The 27,275-nt window shown below is 38.6% G+C and overlaps 1 protein-coding gene across 18 annotated transcripts in view; it reads right to left on the bottom strand.

Moving 5' to 3' along the window:
* SIPA1L1 (signal induced proliferation associated 1 like 1) overlaps positions 1 to 27,275 on the bottom strand; it is a 497,889-nt gene that overhangs the window by 320,425 nt on the left and 150,189 nt on the right. For all 18 annotated transcript variants that reach the window (XM_027111671.1, XM_027111670.1, XM_027111665.1 and 15 more), the window contains one exon: positions 21,599 to 21,694. The gene's annotated coding sequence lies outside the window, so the exon portion shown is untranslated. The remainder of the gene's footprint in view (positions 1 to 21,598; positions 21,695 to 27,275) is intronic.

Below are 27,275 nucleotides of genomic sequence, written 5' to 3'. Positions count from 1 at the left end.
GATGGAAAAAACTACCCCTTTAAATAGATGTCAGACCTCCCACAAATAGTACTATCTTGAAAGCAGTCCAAATAGAAGTAAAAGGTTCTCTGAGCAATGGTCATTAATCATGTCTCTTCCTTATTCAAAGAATGGCAAAAGGGAAACATAAATTATGAAGAAGTGCACAGTTTCTAGATGGTTTAAACCCATACATAGCCCACTCAGAAAGACCCCTTGTACAACCCATCTCTTTCTGTGCACTGACAGCCTCTAAGCCCTGGCCTACTTGGCCCTCTTCTTTCCAACTGCCACCACCTACCCACCCCCTCGGGGTCCGTTTGCCTCAAGACTTCTTGCAGAGGAGCTAGCTCTATTTCATCCTTTACTGACTATCTCTGTCTCAGAAACAAACCAACCAACCTTCCTGAATAGTTTGGAGACTCATGAGAAATCACTACTAATAAACAAGTGAGGTGGTAACAAAATATATATATGACGCCCCATGATTACTGATTCAAGAAAGCTCTTCAATGAGAAATTAAAATCCTGGCTGAAATGTACGTAGTACCAGGGAGACGCTGATGTGAAACAGATGGGTCTGGGCAGCTGTAAGGTCCTAAAGCGCCCCAGGGGATTCTGACGTTCATCCAGGACTTGGCGCCGCTGTCCCAGATCCTCAGTCACCTGCCATCCACGCACTCGAGGGTCATCAGGCGCCTGATGGTTCCCCACCCATTCAGGTTCTAAGTCATCCTACTAGGAAAGAAAAGCAGCTATGACTCTGCAGGCCACCAAAGTGCCTCTGGAGTCTGGATGGTGCTACAGAAAGGGTAAGCTTCAGTCACTTTAAAAGTCCACTTATGTGAATTCACAGCATTCCCCAGGCTATGAAAAGAGAAGGGAAAGTATGTGTAGGAGCTACCTACTCTCAAATCCTTAGTGTATAGGGTAGATAATGATATTCATGTGGTTTCGTACAAAATTCCTTGTGAATAATCTCCCAAATATGCAAGATAAATTAGAATTCACTTCTTTGCTCACAGGTTGGGTCAATTAAAATCGAGGCAGTGGATTTTGCTGTGACAAAGACCTGCAAAGACATTTTTTTTTACTGAATAACTTTGGCATTACTTTTTTCAAATTCATGGTACATTATCCTAAATTGAGTAACAGTGAACAAAATATTTTGCAAATATCTTTTGTCTCTGGGAAAAGCTTTATATATTTTAGGCCTGTCTTTTTCTCAAGAAATGCCATTTTCTGCAAACTAGAATTATTTCTCACAAATTCAAATAATGAACACCTTGTATAAAGTATGTACTGTGCACTGATATCTCAGTAACACAGTTTGCTCTGCACAGTAGGATTTGGGTCCAAAAGTGATCAGCGTTGGCCTCTCTCCAAAAGGATGCGGAAATGCGAAGTTTCCATAAAATCATACTGATACTCTAGAAATTAACTTCAATTCCTCTTCGGCATTTTAACCATAACAAATTGAATCATACCAAAAGTATCTGCTTTAGGGTTTTATTTCAATGTTAAGCACAATAAAAACAACTATTTTAATGGCTCGAGCAACAAGAAAGCCGCTAATTCCAATAACTTAAGCACTGGAGGGTCATTATGCTGGTTAAGTCTCTTTTCCTCTGTGTAAGAGATAAGACACTTCTCCATGCACTAGAACAGCAAATCATGACCCATTCCTACTACAGAATAATGTCTGTAGAGGAAAAATGGTTATATACTAAGGGATCATTTCAAACATATGTACACACACCTTGTCATAAACACTCTTTTTACTCACCAAATTTTTATGTGCCTCTGTAATTCAGAAGGTCCTGACATCCAGAAAAGCCACACACACAACCTTCTCAGCTTTGTACCCACACGTCTTTGATTACTGAATTAAAAGCAAACTCTAAGTGTGGCCTTTAATAACTAATTTTTTTATTTTATTGAAGTATAGTTAATCTACAAAGTTGTGTTAATTTCTGCTGTACAGCAAAGTGATTCAGTTATATATACATATATTCTTTTCCATTATGGCTTATCCCAGGATTCTGAATATAGTTCCCTGTGCTATACAGTGGGACCTTGTTGTTTATCCATTCAATATATAATAGTTTGCATCTGCTAATCCCAAACTCCCAATCACTACTTTTAAATAGCTCTGTATTAACAACATTTATTCAGTCTATCTTTTAGTATCTATCCATATTGAGAACCAACTAGTGTTCATAGGAGGATGAGCATACCTAAAACAAACCCATGGGAAGGTACACAGCAGCGAGGAGAAAGCACTGAACTAGGACTCAAAAGACCCGAGTATGAATCTTAGTTAAGCCACACACTCATTCAACCTCACCTCAGGTAGGCCACCTTTCAATTAAACACAGTAAAACTTGACCTATCTAAACAATGCTGTTGAAGGTACGTATCAATGAGACAACACATTTGCAAATGATTTTTTTAATCTAATAAGGATCATTCAGCTGCTGGTCTAGTAAGAAACTGCTAAGACGCCCCAAAAGAAGTAAAATAGTGTTCCACCGCTGACACATCTTTGAAGTTTTACCATTTCCTTCCCCCTTCCCTCTCTCCCTTCCTTTCTTCATTTAACTGATAGTTACTGTGCTTCTACCATATACCAGGTGTAGTTCAGACCTGCACTGTCCAATACGGCAGGCAGTAGTCACATGTGGCTACTAAGCATTCAAAACAGTTCTAGTTCAAATTAATACGTGCTGTGAGCATGAAATAGACACTAGGTTTTGAAGACTCTGTGAACAAAAGAATGTAAAATAGCTCAATTTTTTATGTTGATCACATGTTAAGATGATAATATTTTGGATATTCACCTTAAATACATTATTACAATTAATTCCATCTCTATTAGCCACAAAAAGGAACAAAACTGGGTCATTTGTAGAGACATGGATGGATCTAGAAACTGTCATACAAAGTGAAGTAAGTCAGAAAGAGAAAAACAAATAACATGTATTAACGCATATACGTGAAATCTAGGAAAATGGTACAGATGAACTGGTTTGCAAGGCAGAAATAGAGACACAGATGTAGAGAACAAACGTATGGACACCAAGGGGGGAAAGCGGCAGGGGCGGGGGGTGGGGGTGGGGGGGGGATGAAATTGGGGGTTGGGGATGAAATGTATACACTGATGTGTATAAAATAAAAAATAAAAAAGACCCTCTTGAAAAAAAAAATAAAAAAAAAAAACAAAATTCAAAAAAAATTAATTCCATCTCTTTCTTTTAGTGTGGCAATTAGAAAATTTAAATGTATGGGGACTCACATTATATTTCTATTTGACAGCACTATTCTAGAGTCTGCGGATATATTAGGGAACAAGACCATGTCCCTAACCTCATGGAGCTTATGTTTAAACAGCTATAGCCCTAAAATCTTCTGTAATCAACAGAAAAGGAAAACTTCTGCATAGAGAAGACTCTGGGATGGAGGCCACATGCACGAGAGCAAGACACACCTTCCCTTTAGTCTTTCCTTCCACCAAAGGTACGGCCTCTGGTCCCCAGAATAATCAGTGAGTAAAATGGTAAGCTATGACCTTTACCATCTTGGGGAAGACTGCCCCTTCCCTTCTGAGATGCTTCTGAGAACGTGACCGCTTTTAATCCGAACTTAGCGAGGGAGAAAAGCTTTCGATCTTGGGCATCAGCAGTTTCAAGGCATCATTTTTAGTACTCTGGGTTGTGCCTCAAAAGTACTGTAAAAGGTTTCCAATCGTTGGAAGATGTTTCTTAACAAAGAGCCCCTCTCCCTGGATTCCAATGCCCTCCTTTATTATGAGAGTTCTTTAGCATGTTCCTCTCCACGGGTCCAGGTAACCCTGCCTCTCCTCAGTAACTTTAGTTCCCCACATCACAAGCAGAGTGCTGCTAGATGAAGAGCAAGAAGCTCAGTTCAACAACACAAGCCCATGACAGCAACCTGAGAGTCTCTACTGGTCTAAGGAGACTGGCAAAGGAAACTCAAGTCAGGCTGACTACCTGCCCGTTAAATGTAAGGTTCCTTGTTTTAAGATTTTAAAGAATTTCTGGAGTATAAGTTTAATTTAGACCAAATGCATCTGTCCTCCAACAGCACTTTTCCTACCAAAAAGGTATCCTGAACATTTGAATTTCCTATTCCACGTGTTAGGAACTTACCTTAAATTCAAACCACAGTATGGCAAATGTTTTGCTTGCACATACATCTTTCTGGCAGACTGTAAAGAAAACCAGGGCTTTCAAGAGATTGTCTACACTGTAAAATGCTCTACTGGGTACAGCGGGAAGCCGAGGGGCTCACGTTTCACAGCTGACAGTGTTATTTCCCATCTGACCCCAGCTCATGCTGCTCTTTCAGCCGGCATGCCCTGACTCCTCCGCCAACTTAAATGTTACACCTCCGGAAGGGCCAAGCCCAAAGCCCAGCCCTCAGAGAAATCATCCCCAGTAATCTCAAATCCAAAATAATCTCTCGCTTTCATTTTCACAGAAACCCAATCAACCAAAGTATTATCTCATATATTCCTTTCTCTCTTTTCTAGGTATTTCTAACACCTGTAACTCAGAAGAAGAGTGATGAAAAAAAGTCAGCATGACATCTGAAAATGTATCACCCTCCCTTTCAATCAGTCATTTATCTGAGCTTTATTCAACAACAAAGATGAGCCTAACATCCGGGATACAAAAAGGATACGTAGTCCCAATCCTCAAGGAATTCACCCTAGCTGAGGAAAAATAAAGTAAATGATGAACGCTGTATTAAAGGTGCAAACAGCCCTGGCAGCCACAGGAGGGCTCTTCTTCCTGGGTGATCGAGAAAAGCCTCACAGAAATGGTACTATATGAGCAAAGAATCGAAAAATGAGTAGGAATTGACTGGGTAAAGTGGGAAAGGCATGTCAAAGGCATTAAAGCACAGAATATTAAAAGAAATGACAGAACCACTGAGAAAAAAATATCTTCCAATATATTAAATGATTCATGTGGGCATTCAAGGCTCTACATAAACAGACCCCAGTCCCCTTCTGCTACATTTCTCACAGTACAACACAGCAAGGAAGGGTGGGCTTTCCAGGACTAGTATGGGGTCAAATTCTACTAACTACATAGCCTTACCCAAGTTTCTAAACCTATCTATAACTCAGTTTCTCCATCTGTAAAATGGGGATGACAATAGTACCTTCCTCCTAGGGTTATTATGTTATTGTTAAGAGGAAATGAATTAAAACAAGTAATTATCACAAGTTAGGCATTCAATAAATGCTAGTATTATTATATTATTATTACCATTTCTGTTATTATTATTATTTACTTTTCCATGCTAGACACTGTAGCAAATCTGAAATTCCTATCCTGAACACTTGCCCATGCCTCAAACTAAAGAATTCTTCATATGTCCCAATCCCACCTAGCAAGACACTGCTTAAATACCATGGCCTACATGAAGTTTAACTGAGCCTGCTCCCCTCACTCACTGGGGAAATGAGTGTCTCTCTCTTCCTCCTCTGAACTCCCACAGTATTTTGACAGCCTCTCTTGGGGCATTCATCACTCTATATCACCATGGTGCCCATGCTTGATTCCCCTACAAGGCTATAGCTCTTTAAGAACCCATACTGCACCTCACTGATCTTCATCTTCCCCAGAGAACTGACACAGTCCTTTTTACATCTGGGGCACTCAATGTTTGCTGTCAAACAAATTAAAATACTCTACCCTTTAATTAAGTCAAGAATGGACAAAAGCTTTTGAAACTGCTAAAACATCTACCAAGTTATTCTTCCTAATAAAAACCCTCACCCAGAGAGAAACCTGATGTAATTCTACACAGCTCCTTTGTTAGTGAATCCTAAAGAAAAGTCAATAAAGATGGCATTCTTAGAGTGAATGACAACAGACTTGAGTCACCTTTAGACTGCTGCTGTGTAAACAAACCTCTCTCCTTTCTTCATTCTCTGAACAAGTTCTAATGTAAATTTGTCTAAGCCATTGCTGTTCTGTTACATGTTGACAAAAGGTGGGACAAAGTCTCCATAGCAATGTCATTTTCATTGATTATCCAGATTCTAAAGCCTATTCTGTCTGGATTTTGCTGCTTTCTTCCACCCATGCAAAGGAAGGCTAGCCTGGAACCACCCAGAACCCTTGCTTACACAATAACAGTATCAGTATACTATGCACAACTCTTATCTCTGGTGTCCCTTATCTCCAGTGACAGTCCCCTGGAAGACAGAACCACCACTCTCCTCCAACACCCACCTAACTCAAAAACATAATTATTGGTAACTGTTACTTGACTAAAACCCCAAAGTTTAATTAACAGAAAAATGTTAACTAAGATGGGCTTCCTCTTAGAAAAAGAACATTCTGACAGTCAAGCACATTCAAGCAATTCAAAGACAGTCTTCAATGACTATGCCTTTTTTTTTTTTTTTTTTTTTTTTGCGGTATCCGGGCCTCGCGGGCCTCTCACTGGTGTGGCCTCTCCTGTCACGGAGCGGCTCCAAACACTCAGGCTCAGCGGCCATGGCTCACAGGCCCAGCTGCTCCGCGGCACGTGGGATCCTCCCGGACCAGGGCAGGAACCCGCGTCCCCTGCATCGGCAAGCGGACCCTCAACCACTGCGCCACCAGGGAAGCCCCTATGCTTTTCTTTTTTCATTTACTCTGACTTTTCCAAAAGAAGAGCCTTAAACAATTAGGATTAACAAAACAACAAAAAAGGAGAAAACAGAATAAAACAGAACTCAAATAGTACTGGCTGGTCTTTAAAATATGTGTGCAATTATTTTCCACAGTGAAACACTGGATACCATGGATTCAAAAAGAAAGAATTAGGCACAGGAGAGAAGTGAGGTGGCCATTCCAGAAATCCATTCACAGAGACGAGGGTACCAAGAATGAGCAACCTGACCAGGACACACAAAGTCCACCAGAAATCCATAAAATCACATGGCCAACGAAGCATCAAAGTAAGTCTGTTTAATTCAATAGCAATGCTACTTTAGAATAAAGGTTATTCTGAATGTTTCTAGGACCAAAAAGGTCATAAGCAAAGGCAAAGCACTAGAAAGCTTCTAAAACCAGTATCTACATGACTTTTCAAGCAGTAAAGCTATTTACACCTTATGTCAACAAATATAAAAAGTTCATAGCTATATGACTATATTCTCTATTTAAAAAAAAACTATTTCTGGGCTTCCCTGGAGCCTCAGCGGTTGAGAGTCCGCCTGCCGATGCAGGAGACATGGGTTCGTGCCCCGGTCTGGGAAGATCTCACGTGCTGCAGAGCAGCTGGGCCAGTAAGCCATGGCCGCTGAGCCTGTGCGTCCGGAGCCTGTGCTCTGTGACGGAAGAGGCCACAACAGTGAGAGGCCCGCGTACCGCAAAAAAAAAAAAAAACTATTTCTAATGTATCAATCACCATGATCCCAAAATTGTCAAAAATCACTATAAATTTACCATTTCCTCTATAATCTAGCTGCTTCTAAATACACTAAACAAGAGTGCTTGGGCGGTGGGGGTGGCCCGGGGTGGCCCAAACTCATTAAATGGATGGATGGTTTATACTTTGTCCAAAGGCCAACTGCACTATAGTAATACCCAATTATTAACATTCCTTGTTTTTTTCCAGTTCTCCTAATTAAGACTGGGAAAACTTCCATTTTTTTCTCACATGTGAAACATGCCCAAAGAGGTTTGCTTACATGAGCAGCATATAAGTATTGCTAAGCCACTAGTACTTACATCTTTGGTCCTCAAGTGCCATAGATCTTATGGTCAAGTATGACCATAACCACAGAACTATGATGATGATTAAGACATCAGAGGAAACTTGCACAAGCCTCTTGAGGAAACTTGCACAAGCCTCTTAGATAGCCTCACCCACCAGAAGGCAGACAGCAAAAGCAAGAAGAACTACACTCCTGCAGCCTGTGGAACAAAAACTACATTCACAGAAAGATAGACATGATGAAAAGGCAGAGGGCTATGTACCAGACGAAGGAACAAGATAAAACCCCAGAAAAACAACTAAATGAAGTGGAGATAGGCAAGCTTCCAGAAAAAGAATTCAGAATAATGATAGTGAAGATGATCCAGGACCTGGGAAAAAGAACGGAGGCAAAGGTCGAGAAGATGCAAGAAATGTTTAACAAAGACCTAGAAGAATTAAAGAACAAACAAACAGAGATGAACAATACAATAACTGAAATGAAAACTACACTAAAAGGAATCAATACCAGAATAACTGAGGCAGAAAAACGGATAAGTGACCTGGAAGACAAAATGGTGGAATTCACTGCTGCGCAACAGAATAAACATAAAAAAATGAAAAGAAATGCAGACAGCCTAAGAGACCTGTGGGACAACATTAAACACAACAACATTTGGATTACAGGGGTCCCAAAGGACAAGAGAGAGAGAGAAAAGACCAGAGAAAATATTTGAAGAGATTATAGTCGAAAACTTGCCTAACATGGGAAAGGAAATGGCCACCCAACTCCAAGGAAGCACAGAGAGTCCCATACAGGATAAACCCAAGGAGAAACACGCTGAGACACTTAGTAATCCAACTGGCAAAAATTAAAGACAAAGAAAAATTATTGAAAGCTGCAAGGGAAAAAAGACAAATAACATACAAGGGAACTTCCATAAGGTTAACAGCTGATTTCTCAGCAGAAACTCCACAAACCAGAAGGGAGTGGCATGACATATTTAAAGTGATGAAAGGGAAGAACCTCCAACCAAGATTACTCTACCCAGCAACGATCTCATTCAGATTTGATGTAGAAATCAAAAGCTTTACAGACAAGCAAAAGCTAAGAGAATTCAGCACCACCAAACCAGCTCTACAACAAATGCTAAAGGAACTTCTCTAAGTGGGAAACACAAAAGAAGAAAAGGACCTACAAACACAAACCCAAAACAATTAAGAAAATGGTCACAGGAACCTACATATCGATAATTACCTTAAACGTGAATGGATTAAATGCTCCAACCAAAAGACACAGGCTTGCTGAACAGATACAAAAACAAGACCCATCTATATGCTGTCTACAAGAGACCCACTTCAGACCTAGGGACACATACAGACTGAAAGTGAGGGGATGGAAAAACATATTCCATGCAAATGGAAATCAAAAGAAAGCTGGAGTAGCTATACTCATATCAGATAAAATAGACTTTAAAATAAAGAATGTTACAAGAGATGGGAAGGACACTACATAAGGATCAAGGGATCAATCCAAAAAGAAGATATAGCAATTATAAATATATATGCACCCAACATAGGAGCACCTCAATACATAAGGCAACTGCTAACAGCTCTAAAAGAGGAAATCGACAGTAACACAATAATAGTGGGGGACTTTAACACCTCACTTACACCAATGGACAGACCATCCAAACAGAAAATTCACAAGGAAACACAAGATTTAAATGACAAAATACACCAGATAGATTTAATTGATATTTATAGGACATTCCATCCAAAAACAGCAGATTACACTTGCTTCTCAAGTGCACACAGAACATTCTCCAGGATAGATCACATCTTGGGTCACAAATCAAGCCTCAGTAAATTTAAGAAAATTGAAATCATATCAAGCATCTTTTCTGACCACAATGCTATGAGATTAGAAATGAATTACAGGGAAAAAAACGGAAAAAAACACAAACACATGGAGGGTAAACAATACGTTACTAAACAACCAAGACATCACTGAAGAAATCAAAGAGGAAATCAAAAAATACCTAGAGACAAATGACAATGAAAACACGACAATCCAAAACCTATGGGATGCAGCAAAAGAAGTTCTAAGAGGTAAGTTTACAGCTATACAAGCCTACCTCAAGAAAAAAGAAAAATCTCAAACAATCTAACCTTACACCTAAAGGAACTAGAGAAAGAAGAACAAACAAAACCCAAAGTTAGCAGAAGGAAAGAAATCATAAAGATCAGAGCAGAAATAAATGAAATAGAAACAAAACAATAGCAAATATCACTAAAACTAAAAGCTGGTTCTTTGAGAAGATAAACAAAATTCATAAACCATTAGGCAGACTCATCAAGAAAAAGAAGGAGAGGACTCAAATCAATAAAATTAGAAATGAAAAAGCAGAAGTTACAACAGACACTGCAGAAATACAAAGCATCCTAAGAGACTACTACAAGCAACTCTATGCCAATAAAACGGACAACCTGGAAGAAATGGATAAATTATTAGAAAGGTATACACTTCCAAGTCTGAACCAATCCAATAACTGGACATTTTACCAGCATAAGTCTGGAGTTTATTAAATGAGAGGATTTGACCAGGCATAACTGAGAATAGGAATGAATCTCTATACTAAAAATATGGGTCCATCAAGTTACTAGTAGACTGCCAGCTCCCTTCAGACTTACAGACTACAAGATTCTTTACTGGAGAAACTGACCAAATGAAAGTAAAGATCAAGAGAAACTGACATTTGAGAACTCTCAACGAAATGTCACAAGCCAAGCTCACCATCCATAGGAGAAGAACACCAGAAACACCAGCCCCAATGACAGGGACAGAGTAAAGGACAAAGTAGGTGATTAAACAGTTAATCCCACAAGGGGATTGTAAATAAAGAAAAAAGAAAGGGAGACCCCTGCAAGTTAATGAACACTCAAGAAAGCAGGTTTGCTTAGCTCAGCGACTAAACCATGAAACAGAAACATGAGACACGGCCCAAAACAAGAAAACAATGGTGGCATGAGACCCACATCCCACGCAGCGAGCTCAGTACATTAATGATTCCTAGGACATGCTCCTCTGCACACACTAAAGACAAAAGCACAAGGAAAAGGTGACATTATACTGAAACCTGAGATGATTTACCATATTTTAGTATATGTTACCGCCTTTTTGCTCATTTCCAGGGCACTGTGACAGTCCTGGTTTGACCAGTAGGGACAAGAAAACTCCCTCACCCAACATGGAGGAGGAATTGATGATGGAACCTTGACGTCTACTTAAGAATGAGGAAGAAGGTGGTCTTCTCTCCCTCCCTACTTTTCCCTTGATTATAAAACTCTAGCCCACTAAGTTCTCAGCGCGGCACCCTCTTGCCCACACACTTGTAAGCCTTCCACGTGTCCTATTCTAGTAAGTCACTTCTTATATCTATCACTCAGCTTCTTTGAATTCTTTCTGCACTGAGACATAAAGAACCAGAGCTCCTCGGAGCACCCCAAAACACATTTCAGCAGTTTCACCATGATGCACACAGAACTTTTAATCAACTGTAAGACAAAGAGTATTACCACACAAAAAAAGGAACATCGTAATTACAAAAGGGACAATTTATCATGAAGACATGGCAATTATCAACGTATATGCACCTCAAAATACATTAAGCAAAAATAGAATTACGGAAAGAAAAGGACAATGCATGATTAGAGGAGAAGATTTTCACATCCCATCTCAGTAACTGACACAATAATTAAACCAAAAAAAAAAATCAGGGAAGAAAAATCAGGAAAGACACAGAAGATCTAAAAAGCACTAGCAACTACCTTGACCTAACTGACATTCATAGAAAATCTAACAACTGAAGAATACACATTCCTTTCAAATGCATGTTACATTACCAACATAGGCCACATGGTGTGCTATAAAATAAGTCTCGATAAATTTAAAAGGATTGAAATCACAGAGTATATTCTCTGACTACAATGGAATTAAATTAGAAATCAACAAGATATCTAGGAAAATTCCAAATAAGGGAATTGAGCAACACAGCTCTAAAGAGTTCATGGATCAACGATGAAATCAAAAAGCAAACTAGAAAATATTTTGAACTGAATGGCAACAACAATAACAAAAATCAAAATTTGTGGAATGCAGCTAAAACAGTACTTAGAGGAAAACTTAAAACTCTAAGTGCTTAATATAAGAAAATAAGAAAGATCTACCAAAATGACCTGAGGTTCCACCTTAAGAAACAATAAAAAGAAGAGCAAACTAAACTCAAAACTAAAAAAGAAACTCAAAACTCTTGTTATAATAATAACAAGATAATGAAATAGAAAACATACAGTCAAGAGATAAAATTAATAAAGTCAAAGGCTGGGTTTTAAAATTATCATCAAAACTGACAAACTTCTAATTATACCAGTCAAGAAAAAAAAGAGACAAAACACAAATCACCAATATCAGAAATGAAAAAAACATATATTACCAGAGATGTTACAGACATTTAAGAGGATAAGATAATATGATATATAACTTTATGCCAACTAATTCAACAACTTACATGAAATGGACACATTTCTTAAAAAAATAAAACCTATCAAAATTGACACAAGAAGAAACAGAAAATCTAACTAGTCCTATCTCTTTTCAATAAACTGAATCTGTTATCAAAAATATTCCAGGGGCTTCCCTGGTGGCGCAGTGGTTGAGAGTCCGCCTGACGATGCAGGGGCCACGGGTTCGTGCCCTGGTCCGGGAGGATCCCACATGCCGTGGAGGGGCTAGGCCCGTGAGCCATGGCCGCTGAGCCTGCCTTGTCTGGAGTCTGTGCTCCGCAACGGGAGAGGCCTCAGCAGTGAGAGGCCCGCGTACCGCAAAAAAAAAAAAAAAAAAAAATTCCAAAAAAACCCACTCCAATTCCAGATGATTTCACTGATGAATTCTATCATACATTCAAGAAAGAAATTTAACTTTTTCAGAAAATAGAGATCACTGCCCAACTCATTTTACAAGACTAGCATAACACTAATACTAAAACCTGATAAAGATATAACAAAAAACAAAAACTACAGACTCATGTCCCTTCTGAATATAGACACAAAAATTTTTAACAAAGTTTTAGCAAATTAAATTCAATAATATATTTAAAAGGTACATTATGAGCACATACAGTTTATCCCAAGAATGCAAGACTGTTTTAACATTTGAAAATCAATGTAATAAATAAAGAAGAAAACCTCAGGATCAGTTCAATAGATGCAGAAAAGGAATCTGAAAAAATCCAACAACCATCATGACAAAAACTCTCTACAAACTAGGAAGATTAGAGAATCTCCTCAGGGACTTTGCTGGTGGTCCAGTGAGTAAGACTCAACGCTCCCAATTCAGGCGGGCCCAGGTTCAATCCACTGTAGGGGAACTAGATCCCGAATGCATGCCACAACTAAGAGTTTGCATGCCACAACTAAGAAGTCCGCATGCTGCAACTAAAAGAGAATCTCCTCAAACTGATGAAGGACAACTACCCCAAAAACCTAAAACCAATATCACACTCAAAGGTGAAAGACTGCATTGTTTTTCCCTGAGATGAAGAATAAGGCAAGAATGCTCACATTTACCACTTTCTAGTCAATGCTATACTGGAGGTTTCAGCCACTGAAATAAGGCAAGAAAAATAAAAGGCATAAAGATCAAAAAGGAAAAAGTATAACTTATTTGAAGATCCTATGATCATTCTTGTAGAAAATTCCAAGGAATCCACAACTACCAGAACTAATATATGAATTTAGCAAGATTGCAGAATACACAGTTGATGTAAAAAATCAAGTATGTTCTTACTAGCAGCAATTAGAAAACAAACTTTTATTTTTAAATCCTGCTCATACAAATAGTGGTATATATTGAGAAACACACACACTCACACACACACACACACACACACACACACACAAACATATGTATATCTCCCCACAAAGTCAGGGAATAAACAAAGAAAGATGACAACACAGAATCCAGAAAATAAAAGATCCTCAAAGGAGAAAACCCAAGGGAATCCCCAAGATGGCAGTAAATCCAAAATGGCAGCTCTGTGGAGGCTCAACAATAAGCAGTTCAGAACCAGCAGGACACAGAGCTCTCTCTGGGAGAGACAGAGCCAAGAGAAAACCGGAACTGACGGATGCCCTAACAAGTTTTAACATTTAAGTCTTTACAGTTCCATCAGAATGCTTAGAGCAAAATTAGCACTTAATCAATAGAAAGCTAAGCAAATTAAAAACAAAGTAACCACTATCTCTGAGGGGGAAAAGTTGAAGAATAAGTAATCACTGAATATTCTCTGGCCAAGGTCATCAATATTCAAATGATAATACTGTAAGTACTGAATGATGGCCTAACCAAAAATTAGATAAAACTGTCATTGGGAGAATGGGGAAAGGGTAGCTGGGGAGCTAAATCATCACCTTCTGTAGGAAGATGTCAAAACATAATGTTTAGAATTGAAAACTCAAGCTGAAGGAGTAAAAATAAATTATTTAGATATAGGACAATAAATGTCAAAAGAACTAGCTTAAAAAACAAAAAAAAAAAAACCCTGAAAATGATTACCCCTGAAGAGAGGTAGAAAGGTTGGAGCACAGAATTTTTTCTTTTCAAGGCTGTATTAGTATTAACTATTTTACTTACTATTTAAACCAGGCATATTATGGCTTTGCTAAAAGTTAAAATTAAATTAAAATAAATAAACACTTCAAATAAAAATCTATAGTGTCCAAACTTGGGGCCACTGTCAAGGAAATACTTTTAACTGAATTTGGTTTCTCTAAATAAGTTTACAGACAAAAATCAGTTTGAGTAAAACAGATGAGAAATGTATATAAACAGTTGCAAAAAATTAAAACTATTTGTAAACTGAAGAACAAGTAGTTCAATAAAAACATTTAGTAAAAGTTAAGACTATAGAAACACTGAGTCCATATCAAATATATCCAGTTTCCTAATAAATACTGCAAGTGGTAATTAAGGAAGTAAAAAATTTTTTTTCAAATATATACTCACATCAACCTCAAAAAATATATAATATGCCCAAAAGGCCTTGCTACCCACTTTCAGTTCTTCAGCTGCCCACAGTACCTGGAGTATTTTTGAATACTCTTTAAGACCTCCAAACACCAGTGACATTCATAGCAGAGATGCACTGAATGGATACATTACAAATATTTGAGAAGGACCCCTCTCCATCCAGTCTCTAGAGAGTGAATTACTTCTGAGGGTATCTTTTGCAAAACAGCTTTTAAGTCACAAAAATACCAGGAGGGAAAGGAAAAAAGCGGACAGGAGAAAATATGATAAAATTTTGAAAAATACGTACAATATATGTCTAAAACACTCGTAACATTTTAACTCATTCTTTGAGATGTTAAGTGGGAGACTCTCTGGAAACTCTGATAAACTATTCATAGTTCTACTCAATCAGAAGCATTCTAATTAAACACATAATATTAATATAACTGTCTAAGAAAACACTTAAGGGAACTCTACAGATAGTTTCTAAAGTAGACTCCATCCTGTGGGGCGGTTCCTCATTAAAGATATATGCGGCCCATGTGCTCATTCCTATGTTTGTAATCTGTGATTATACACTTAACATTACAGTCATCCCAGGCCATTCTGCATTTAAAGAGATGTGTTTACGGCCATATCCTGCCAAACAACCATAATACACTTAACCTCAGTTCAACCACTGCCTGAATGAACTTGCTAGGATCACACTGCAATACAGATGCAAAACAAATATTAGGCCAAGGAATGTGATGTTCACATATTGAAAAAAGAGGGAAATCCTTATATAATGCCTCTTAGTCTCTAGGGCAGAATGTACATGAGTATTTAAATTCTGAAAGCTGGAAATCTAAATACAGAACATGGATAGAAATAACAAATTCTTAATTTTGGAAAAAGAAATGAATTCCTCTGAAGGGTGGAGTATGTTATCTCAGAAAGCAGCTCCAACTAGGTGGCAATAAAGGACAATGTTCCCTCTGGATCTATCCAAGCAAATTAGTAAGTCTAGAAACAGAAGGAAAAAATGAATCTGAGAACATTTTTTAAAGGTATTGTTCAGAGTAGATTACATTAGATTATTGCTTTGAATCCACTTGCATTATCAATAGCAACCAAAAGTCACTACCACCCAATCGCTTCCTGTGATCTAAACCCACTTTGGGATGCCAGACTAATTCTTAGTAAATAAGTCCTTGCAGGAAGGTGAGCCAATGCACTCATTCAGTCAATCACCAAATATGTGTTGGCCCAAAATACTTCCTTCAGAAAAAGGCTTATAAATGAAAAACTAGGAATGAGACAGTATGATAATGTCTTAACTGTGATTTATCATGTTTTCTGATTTCCTAACAAAATACAGACTTCAGGCTGTAAGGCCAACACTCACCATCAGTGGGCTCCGACAGTGCACGTAGACCTCAGTTTCATTTTATCATTCAAGCAAGATGTAACACAAGAGTATACAAAGACTATATGTGAAACTGTATCTCTGCTACAAGTCCATTTATAATGATCACTATTGAGAAATAACCACTCCTGGCCCCTTAAATTAATGCTCAATTATGCCTAGAATAAATTTATAAGAACGTGTATTTCAGTGTGTTTAAAAAACTCCAAGGCTGCCTTCTGGTACTTTCATCAATAGAGAGAGATCATTTTAATCTTTCATTTGTCATGAATAAACAAACCCTTCCGGAAATGTTCTCCTTATTACTCAAGGTAAGTGAAGTATTACTAGAATTCCATTTCGCAAGTCATCTAGACCACCACTGCCAAATGTTCTCGCAAGTGTATCTTATTCACACTAATGTTTCTCAGGATTGATGGCTGATTAAGTATAAAGTGAACTATTTTACCAGTGAGGAAAAAGCATTATTTTATCAAGGTCACTGTTGGATAATAAATAGAATTCAAGATCACTTTCCCATTTAGTAGACTTTTTCACTCTAAAACACCATTCTTACTATCAATATCAAATTCAATAAGCAAGCATTTGCCTTTATAATGTTACATCAATAGACTGCTTTTATTATACATACTTTCTACAAAATGGATACTCCAGAGCATGAACCATTTCTGTATATGTTAAATTATTAATGGTATTAAACAATAAAATATACAAATATAACTAATTTAGAAAGTAAACTGCGACGGCATAGATACAAAGTACCATCTCTGATTCAGCGAAATCCTGACATCAAAGCTGGAAGCAGGACCTCTGAATCCTATATCCATAAATAACCTTGGACAAGTGAGTTGACCCCTCTGATTCTCCATGTGTATATGCTTTACCTGGAGAACACCACCCATTTACTGAGAAAAAGAAGTGAGACCATGGATATAAGCTCTCAGGACAGTACCAACATAAGTAAGTACTGGCCATTGTTGTTGCGTTGTTTTTACTGGAGGGAAAGTATGTAGTAATCACACCCAAAAGAGTTAAACTTAAGCAATACACACACTAGTCTTTAAAAGTCTATCCAAATAGTGAAATAAGAGTACCACAAAAATAAAACAAAATATACAAGAACATATGAAAAAGTTATCCAAGGTCTAGTGTATTTTACCATGATTTTTTTTTTTTATAAACTCTTAGTTGTATTCTGACTTGAGTAGAGGATGTCTAAGATTTCATACATAAATCATTTACTGCTTCACCTCCTGGTATCTTGAAAACAGAATAAATCTTTTAATAAGAATAAACTAATGTTTTAATAAGAGATCAGAATGTTAGTTAGCATTCTTTTTATAAAAGTAAAACTGTGGAAAACAGGCTAAATGTCCATCAACTTGAAAATGTATGAAAAAATATGCAGCTATAAAAAGAATAAGAGGGACTTATATATCCTAATATGGAATGATCTAAGACACGTCAAGTTTTTTTAAAAAAAACATATAAAGACTCTATGTTAAGACAACCGAAAAAATAACTTACGTTACATACATACATATTTATGCACTTAAACGCATACACCAAGGATTCAAAGTATGTGACCAATAGTAACCTCTTGGTTTTACTCTGCATAATCCTGTTATTTGACTATTTCAGTGAGACTCTATTTATACATTACTTGTGTAATTTATGAACCCCCAGGAAAGCTAGCCAATAAATACACTAGGCTAAAATCAAGTAAAAATACGTTTTAGACAGCACTTCATAGTTTACAAAAGGATTTTGTAATCCTTTCAATAAATCCTTTAACACATAATCTAATTTGATCCCCACAATAGCTTCTAGAATTTAAGGTAGTATCCTTCCTTTACAAGTAAGAACAGACTCAAGAATTTATTACTCCACAGTTAGTTAATGCACAGCCAAAACAGAAACATGGTCTCCTGACTCTAAATTCAGTGTTGAGTTTCTTGTGCTACAGTCCCTCCATAAATTGAAATGCTGACATCTATACCGAGGCTCTCTAAACTGCTGTAGTGCTTCCCTTCTCATGAAAATTCAGTGTGGCGGTAAAGGCATTAGAGTGGGGAGTCATCCTGGGTTCCAGTCTTGACTACACCACCACTAAGACTTCACAGTAAGTCAAACCTTCGACCATGATTCTTGTGGCCGCAGGTGAGATTCAACAGTGATACTTTTAAAAAATACTAATACCCAGGCCTAACCTCCAGAGATAGGACTTAATTGGTCTAGGGCATTAGTACCTTTATTAAAAGCTCCCCTGGTTATTCTAAGTTGCAGCTTGGTTAAGACCAGAGCTTAAGACTTAAATGTTATTATCTGATAAAAATGAAAGATATTAAAAATCACATGCTATGCGGCTTCCCTGGTGGCGCAGTGGTTGAGAATCTGCCTGCCAATGCAGGGGATACGGGTTCGAGCCCTGGTCTGGGAGGATCCCACATGCCACGGAGCAACTGGGCCCGAGAGCCACAACTACTGAGCCTGCGCGTCTGGAGCTCGTGCTCCACAACAAGAGAGGCCGCAACAGTGAGAGGCCCGCGCACCGCGATGAAGAGCGGCCCCCACTCACCGCAACTGGAGAAAGCCCTCGCACAGAAACCAAGACCCAACACAGCCAAAGATAAATAAATAAATAAAATTTAAAAAAAAAAGAAGAATCCGCCTGCCAATGCAGAGGACGTGGCTTCGAGCCCTGATCCAGGAGGATCCCACATGCCGTGGAGCATCTAAGTCCATGCGCCACAACTGCTGAGCCTGTGCTCTAGAGCCTGCGAGCCACAACTACTGAAGCTGCGCACCTAGAGCCCGTGCTCCGCAACAAGAGAAGCCACTGCAATGAGAAACCCACGCACCACAACGAAGAGTAGCCCCCGCCTGCTGCAACTAGAGAAAGCCCACACGCAGCAACGAAGACACAACATAGCCAAAAATAAATAAATAAAATAAATAAATAATAAAAATAAATAAAATAAAATAAAACTAGTGAATTAAAAATTCACATGCTACGTACTTCCCCAGAGTTGAAATGAGGGATGAAAGTTATCATATATGGGAAAGCCTCGTGTAAACAATAAAACGCCTTAACACATGTAACAGATTGCTATTTATTCCTTCCAACAGGTAGCACATCTTGTGTACGAGGCACGTGCTGGGATGGAGAGGAAAGGCATCATCCTCAAGAAGTTGGGAAGTTGCCATGTCCTCAAATTACAGCCAAGCAGGTGGTGGTGACCAGCCCAGCCTTGGGGTATGAAGGTGTGTAGGAGGAATGGTGGGAAGAGGGCTTAGAAAGGACAGTGCAGAGGAGACCCTTGAGCTAGATCTTGACAACATTCTAGACAGGGCGCACATCACACCTAGGCAAGTGATTCAGGATGGCCAGAGGTCCTCGGAGAGAGGTCTCAGGACCCTGGGAATCCTTGAGACCCTTTCAGGGAATCTGTGAGGTTAAAACTATTTTAATAATAATACTGAGACACATCACCACCAAAAAACTAGAAACAAATTCAAATGTCTTCCAACTGTTAAACAGACAAACATATTCATCTGTTTGTCTATGTATGAATATAAATATTCATACATTGGAGTAAGATAGCCATTAAAAGGAACAAATTAGTGATACACACAACAGCATGGATGAATCTCAAATGCACTGTGTTAAATGAAAGAAGCCAGATTCAAAAGGTTACAGACTGTACAATTCCATTTACATGACATCCGAGCAAAAGCAAAACCACAGAGCTAGAAAACAGGTCAGAGGGTGCTGAGGCTAGGGGTAGGGGAACATTTTGGGGTGATGGAAATGTTCCTTATCTTCACTGTGGTTACACAGCCATGCACCTTTGTCAAAACCCAGAGAACTATACGTTAAAAAGGGTGGACTACACTGTATATAAGTTATACCTCAATAAATTGAACTTTTAAGAATAATACCATGCTGCTGTTTGCCTTTTTCACTCTCATTCTCTCATAAGTGTTTTCCAGAAGCTGCATGACTTGATGATGTCATCACTCTGCACGAAGGGAACGTAAGCTTGTGTATTCTTGCATTTTAAACTGTTCTACATTTTAATTTCGAATAAATAGTGATAGACATAATCAACCAAAACAAAAGTTCCCTTGGGGCTTTGATAATGTTTAACAGCATAAAAGGTGTCTGAGACCAAAAGTTTGAGAACCACTGCCATAGGTAACAGGGAGGCCCTAAAGTGTTCAAGCAGAAAGTAATGGGATCCAACTTTACAAAGAATGGTGCAGGGAAATTAGTTAAGAAGTTACTACAAAGGTCTGCGTAAGGCTGATCCCAGGATGCACTGGAAAGAAATTATGCCTACACATCATCTGTAGCTAGTTATAAATCCCAAGCCAGCTTCTCTCTATTGAGCTGCCTCTTTGTCGGTGCGTTAATGTTCTGCTAAAGAATTCCTTTAACTAGTAATATAGTTAGGAAACTAAATCTGCACCGAGAGCCATCCTACAATGCATTACTAAGTGATTTTTGCATTATTCACTCAATTGCCATTGTCCCTCTTCAAACGATGCCAACAACTTAAAGCTGAGTTTTACATATTTTAAACTTGAGAAGTAACCATCCTAAAGAGGTACAAAAATTAACTTAGAAGTGGTTCAATATCTCAAAATCAATTAGGAAAATTAGGCAACTGATTAAAAAATCCACTTTATTACTTCTCGGAAATGTACTTTCATTTGTAACCAGAAACACTACGGCAATCCTAACTCAGCACAATTTTTCCTATGCCATGTGGTTTCTTCGAATTTGGGTTGGGCCGGCGGGGCGGTGGGGGGGGGTGTGTGTGTTTGGTTTTGCTTTTGGGTTTGGTTTTGGTCTGCACAGTTCCCTTTCTTCCTAGAGAAAACTCATTTCTAAATACTAGCCCTATCCAAATTATTTTGAGTACAGATCTTTTTTCTATAATCTTCTCAAGCCCAGAACTCTTATAAGTACTTCGGGATGCCACAGAGATAGAAAAATTAATCTTAAAACCATCCATGTCTTTAAGCTTTAAAATAGAAAACAGACAAACAGATGACAGAATGATCAATCCATCATAGGCAGAAAGTAGTAGGTATCAGAAAGATGATTTCCTTCCCCTAAAAAAAACTTACAGTTTTATAAGCCATTTTGAATGAACATGTGCATGTGTTTCAATCATCATCACATATTGCTTCTCTAATTGTTTTAAGTAGCCAGCCCTTTGACACCTCTTAGGTCATCCCGAACAGGTGGAAACTTGTCTGGAGAATTCAATTTGCCATCTTTTAAAAAATTCACCTATACTTCTATTCATGTGAAAGGGGGTAGGGGAACCCCAAACTTGGCCAAGGGAGCCGTGTATTACTAAGAGAAAGTAAAACTCTATCCTTACCTGAAAGTACAGTCCTTTTCATCTATCTCTTATACAAAAATCTTGGGAAATTAGTTTACAGTCAGTCCTACAGGAGATTCAAAGTTGAAACTGAACCTATGGATTGAAAAGGGGAAATAATTAATGTGAACCACATGTATAATGAAGATAAAAACATCAATTTAATCAAAGACGAAATTTCCGTACACTTGTTAAAGCCAAATGGTTTCTGCAGGAAACCTGTTCTCTGTGACTCAAATCCAAAATGGAAAACGTGGGTGGTTCTTCCTGACTTACCATTAAGAGTCAGCCAATTGGCTGCTGAAGTTTTCACACAACTTAAGCTCAAACGCTAGCCTCCCATCTGCTCTAATACTGTCATACCTTAGTGAAATGAAAGAGGCGTAAAGGCTTTCTTCAGCCTCAACTCAGTCTTTAACGGGGTACCTTGGGCTTATTCTGTCTAGACCATATTTGAACACACTGCCAAGTTCTTCAAAACTTCAAATCCAGAAGATGTGAAAAATAAGAGTTAAATCACAAAATAATTCAGGGGCCGTAAAGCTATCTCTCACTTCAGAGCTATGATTTCTGAAAAATGACTCTCTTGGGTACTACGCTATAGTAGCTATTTGAGGAGCTGGGGCTCTGGCCTGGTTATCTTCACCATAACTGCACTGCTTCGCCACTCCCTATCTGTCAAGTCATGCCTGCCAACAGATACCATTCTTGAACTTCTAAACATATAACTCTGCCAGACTGGGATATGAATCCAGTAATTCTGTAGGGTATAGAAATACCCTCTCCACCCAGCACTAGTAAACTAGCTGGTGTGACACAGACAACTGAAACCACACACAACAGCACACCTTCAAGGTGATACTAGCATGGCAAGACAAGCACAAGGGCCTCCCGGCCTTGACACCTGCAATCAAAGGAAAATCTGCAAACACCAGACAATAAAAATTCAGATAGACTCCAAGTTCCAGTTCCTTAAGATTGCAGGCCCAATTTGAAAGTTCCTCGTCTTAGGAGGTGGTCTGAAAATTGCCAAGAGGCTCACAGAATCCACCCTGACTAGCAGAGAAGAGCTTGCTGTGAGCCACCAGTGACCATTCAGCAAGTGCTTGCATAATGATGCCTCTGGAGTCACATAGGAAAACCCACTGACCAGACTAAACAAATGGGCACTGGCTCCCAAAGTATTCATCTTGAGGAAGCTTCTGTGTGGAGACAATGAACAAGATGAAATATGCACACTCTTTGTACATTTAAATTTTAGAAAATGTGTGTTTGGACGCACTAAGCATATTACGAGCAAATACAGATTCATAAGCTCTTAGAGCTGGAAGAGACCTCAATACTCCATTATCACTGTGAAACTCTCACTTCACCAATAAGATTAAATCACAGTCTCCTGACCACCAGTCTAGTGCTCTTCCTTTTACATCCTACTCTCTAATTAGTTGTGGAAACAATATTTTGGAGCATATTAAAATCAAGTTATGACTCTACCGGACCGCATAATAAGTATCTCATTTAACCATGTGTTACAAAAGAAAAAATTAACATGAAAGATCAAGAAGTAAGAACCTTCAGAGTATTCCCTGCTGGGGAAGGATAGGGTGGGGTTGATTGTCTTTCTCCATATAAGTATAGTCTAATTTTATGGTCAGGAAAAAATATGGACAAATTATATATACAAACCATCTCTCTCTCTTTTTTAAAACTGATCCCTTCCAAACCAGTATCTTTAGCAAAAAGATACAAATCATATCTTACTTCATTTACACAGAATGTTGAAATGACAAAAATAGCAATGCTATCTTCTCAAGTTGAGGTTTAAAATATTTTCTAAATATTTTCACTGCACTATAATTTAGTTTCCCCAATATATTTACCTTCAGAACAGATCAAGTAGAGCTATTTCCCTGTTGTAGTTTTCTTTAAAACTGATTTTTTTTAACACTTCTACGATAATAAGGTGCTCTTTCATTCTGTTCATTTCCTCAAATTCCAAATGACGATTCCTCAAATAAGCACATTTTTTGCAAAAAAAAAAAAAAAAAAAAACCTACAAAAAAAAAAAAAAGATATAAAAAAAAAAAAAAAAAAAAAAAGCCTACACACATAAAAAGAGGACATAAATTATTTGAATAAGATAAAATACCTGCATAAATTTTTAAGATAAAATATAAATCTCTAAACAAATTCATAATTGCTCCCTGGGTTACCTCCAAAGACAGGGTTATACACTCCTCTCCTATTAAGCATACTTCAGTGAAAATTTGTGACAAAAATAGTACGAATTCTGCCATTCATTAGTTGTGTGATATTGGGCAAATCATTTAAGCTTTGGGCTTAAGCTTATATAAAAAGTCAGAATACTTGATTTCTAAGGTATTTTCTAGGTCTCTTAACATCTTCCTAATATATGAAGCATCATCTGTATTTCCCTTGAATTTCTAAAGTCAAATATCTCTTTAAATAATAAAAATGAGCATTTATAAACTACATTATGTCCTAGAACTTCCTAGGAGGCTACCACCAGCATAGCGAAGTGAAAATTTCAGAACAGTCTAGACTTTATCTGCACGAAATGTATCTCCTTGTCTCATGTTTTAGCTTTTCCAAAAAGGTTCAGAAATGTACTTTCACATCTGGAAGACTCTACCGAAGCATCTTCCACTCTGCAGAGACTTCTAATTCCCTCCTCTTCCCTCCCCTATTGCCTCAGTACCCCAAGACTCTGAAACCTGCCCCTTTTTTTTTTTTTGGCCTCAATGTTGAAAATGAAAACCTTTTAAGTCAATTACATTTAAAACCAGCTACTGTCCAAGTCTATATTTGAGAAGCTCTGTGTGCGTTTTTATCATTTAGTTATCTAGATTCTAATATCTAAAGAATTTGTTCCACTGATTCAAGCTGAAAATGTAATGATTTTTTTCATCTGAGTCCAAACTCCTTGTTTATTGTCAGATAAGCAAGGAAGTTCCAGAACACTGTATGTAACACAACTCACACACTTAAAACAATTTATTTTCTTTATATACCAACTGAAGATGTTGCCATCCCCAACGAGTTCACAAATAAAATACTCACTGGGATTGAGAATCTGTCATTTCACTAGTAGGAATCCTAAACAGTAGCTGCTTTTGCCAAGTTCATTCATTCAACATATATATATTGAATACGTACTATGGACCAGGCACTATTTATTCTTCTTGCTGGGGATGTACAAACAAACTGACAAAAGTCTGCTTTTGTGGAGCCTATAGTCTAATGGAGAAGATATATAATAGGCAATAAACATAATATATAGACAAATTATATGGGATATACACATATAATATTAGAGGCGATCTGTGCTGTTAAAAAGAAAAAGGCCAGGATGGAAGAATAAGGGGATTCAGGAATGAATGGAGGGAAGATGGGTTGCACTCTTAAACAGAATGGGTAGGGGTAAGACTCACTACAAAGACAGCTCTGAGCCAAGACTTGAAGGAGGTGAGAAGTGAACCAAATTTAACTTTCCTAGTAATTTTTACCTCGTACTGATTATGCATGTTATAACACATGCCTTAAGAGAAAAAGTTCTGTGTATGAGCAAACAGAAGAGTAAATAAAAGAGAGCTGTGTGTAAACCCCCTTCATTTTTGCAGCTTTTTCTACCAAGTGAAACTTACATCTTCAATTAGGCATGCTCATTGTGTGTTCCCCTCCACACCCACCAGGGTTGTTCTAACAAAATTCTTACTTCTATGATTCATACTCCTCAAACCTCAAGAAGAAATTTCCAAGTATTCATTTGACACATAAAAAAAGCACCAGTGTTATCCAACCAACAACCCCACTGAGATGGCCCAACTACAAGTCAGGACTTAAATCTCAGGACGGGAACTCAATAGGCACTGACTGAGCTTTTCCCACTGTGGTGAAACCTCTGCTCTTCTACAGGGTTTAATGGGAAAAGACTGGACTGTGAAATCAGGAGGCCTCACCACCAACCAGCCCTGTAACCTTGAGCAAATCACATCACATGATTTTCTCAACTATAAAACTAGGGTTTGAACCAAATGATTTCTAAGTCCCTTCTAGGGATAAGTCCACTTCAGAAAAAAACTTTTGGTAAATAACCCTATATCAAAAAGTATAATACTTTTTGACATAGGGCTATATGAAACCCTATATACCAGATCCATACACTCTAATTTGCTCCTCTAGTAACAGTATCAATTCATATCGACCCATGCATAAAATCACCACTCTCCCTCTCTGATCAAAAGATCCACAAGAATGGGCCTTGACTAGCTCACCAAGGGCAAAAGAATGTGCAAAAAGATGATATTCTCATCCCAACTTTATTATCTACATACTCTTATTAGACCAGACTATCATAGAAATTCTAAAGTAACACAAGCATGAAACTGCCAGAGTTTTAAATATTCTTTATGCACCACTACCCCCAATTTTTTAAAGTATGTTTTTAAATACTAGGCTTCCTTAAAAGTTACCTGTAACCCATTAGTGTAGCTGCTATGACATTATTTCAAATAGGCACTGTAGGGCTTCCCTGGTGGTGCAGTGATTAAGAATCTGCCTGCCAATGCAGGAGACACAGGTTCAAGCCCTGGTCTGGGAAGATCCCACATGCTGCGGAGCAAGTAAGCCCACGAGCCACAACTACTGAGCCTGCACTCTAGAGTCCGTGAGCCACAACTACTGAAGCCCGTGAGCCTAGAGCCCGTGCTCCGCAACAAGAGAAGCCACCGCAATAAGAAGCCACGTACCACAACAAAGAGTAGATCCCGCTCTCCACAACTAGAGAAAGCCTGCGCGCAGCAAAGAAGACCCAACACAGCCATAAATAAAATAAATAAATAAATGTATTAAAAAAATAGGTGCTGTAACGAGCAGCTGTTTATTCAGGAGGGCTGAAAATCCTTGGTCCATTCTCACCACAGTTTAATGAAGAGTTCCCCGCTGTGTAAAGCCCACCTTCTCACTGTAGAATTTTAAAAAGCAAATAAACAAACCGAGGCTGGGAGCATCATTTCCTGCCTTCCTCTGGGATATACTTACACCTGGACAAACATCTCCTCCAGCAACAAAATACAAAGAAACTATAGGGGACTAGGGGACTAAAAATGACTACACACACTGCAGTTGGGGAAATCATGAACAATAAGATACAAAATGGCTACCAACTGCCATTTCTGAGGTGTTGGGAGCAAAAGCAGGGCACTGCACATGATCCCCGCACACAGCACCACACAAGGGGTGGGCAGATCACCTCTGGCCCCACCCACGACTCCACCTCTGCCCTCATCCCCCCACCCTCACCCCATTTAAGGAACCAGCCTGCCCTCCTTGGAGAGTGACCAGGGGAACCTGTTACGTGTTTCTGCTCCCTCACAACAAGAGTCCCAATAAAGCCTTGCCTGAACTTCTCGTCTGTCCTCTTTTCAACTTCTACTGACTGAAGAGTCCAAGGACTCAAGTCAGTAACAGTACCACCAACCAGACACACCACCCGGGACTCCTTCAGAATGGAGTCTCAGAGTTATACGGGGAAAGAAGCAAGGTGGGTGGCAGAGTGTGCAGCATCCACTTTGCTCAACGACAAAAGCAGAGTGATCTCGGCTCTGGCTTCCCCTCTGAAGCACCCTGACCCAAGCAGGGGCTGCAGCTCCTGGGA

This window comes from Aethalodelphis obliquidens, unplaced genomic scaffold (genome assembly GCF_003676395.1).
Source record: "Aethalodelphis obliquidens isolate GAN/ISIS:26980383/991018 unplaced genomic scaffold, ASM367639v1 scaffold10, whole genome shotgun sequence".
NCBI lineage: Eukaryota > Metazoa > Chordata > Mammalia > Artiodactyla > Delphinidae > Aethalodelphis > Aethalodelphis obliquidens.
Note: the sequence above shows the minus strand (reverse complement) of the source record. Positions and strands in the feature narration are given on the sequence as shown.